Genomic DNA, 1,173 nt, shown 5'->3' with positions numbered 1-1,173 from the left:
TCTGGCAGATATACTAGGCATAAGCCAGTTTTAAAATCTTATTATGTAATGGAAGGTGTTTATTATTTAAAGCTTTATCTGATTTATAAGAGGGTGTTAATTAGGCACAACAAGTGATTTAACCTTTTGTTTATAAAATATGAACTTTAGCAAACCTGCTGTAACAAACAGTGATGTTATTTAACATTAATGTGTTGACACATGGTAAAGTTGGAAATAACATTTATTAGAGCACTTACAAGTTTGAGTGGAAAAGTATAAAAATTACAATTAACTGTTAGCAATTACAAATGACTGTTAGCAAATTTGCACTGTCTTTTAAGTCATAACAGCAGTTAGAACAGGAGGAAAAAAATGAACTATATAACAACATGTTTTTTTTTGTTTCATGAATTCCCCTTTGTAAGTCTAATCTTGCTTGTCACATACCATTGACAATGACATGCTTGGATTCTGTTGTCCCTGTATTTTTTTCATATTATAGTTCTTTTAAAAAAAAAATTGAATGTAACTCAGACACATAATGGGCCTTTAAAATAATTTTGAGATTTTAAAAATTACATGAAGAGTCTACTCATAAGCATTGTTTTATTCATTTTTAAAAATTTATTTATTGTAGCTTGCTTAATTAGTTATGAAAACTATTTCCTTGCCAATCAGTGTTTAGAATTTTACTGATAAACCAGAAGGTTTAGTAGTTTGGGACTAACAATTTTAAATTAGTCATACTTATAACAATGCACTTATATAAATAGAAATTATCCTGGTCTTGGCTAGGCTTGTAGTTTTATAACATTTGATGAAATGCAGATTGACAGTTTTAAAGAAATATATTTTCATATTATCATTAATTGTTAAAGTCGTATGCATTTTATGAGTATTCATTTACTTGAAAGTCAATTTGGTAGCCTGCTGGACAAAACATAACAGGTATACATGTAAACATAATTAAGCAAATCTAGATTTAATAGCCCTTTTCTTTAAATTTTAGTCACAAAACAGCAAGTTTATTATTATTATTATTAAGACATCCAAATTTAAATTATATTTCTGACAAAATTGAAACCAGCTTGCATGGCTAAACTTTGTCCCAGTAGGCAGTTCAGTAATAGCTGTGCAGACTTAAAAGATGTTTACATTTTTAGCTAGAACTGACTGAACTCTATAAGCAAT

Source organism: Carlito syrichta, unplaced genomic scaffold, assembly GCF_000164805.1.
Source record: "Carlito syrichta isolate Samal-C Ts95f unplaced genomic scaffold, Tarsius_syrichta-2.0.1 Scaffold158730, whole genome shotgun sequence".
NCBI classification, from domain to species: Eukaryota; Metazoa; Chordata; class Mammalia; order Primates; family Tarsiidae; genus Carlito; species Carlito syrichta.
The sequence above is the reverse complement of the archived record's forward strand: the minus strand, read 5'-3'. Positions refer to the sequence as shown.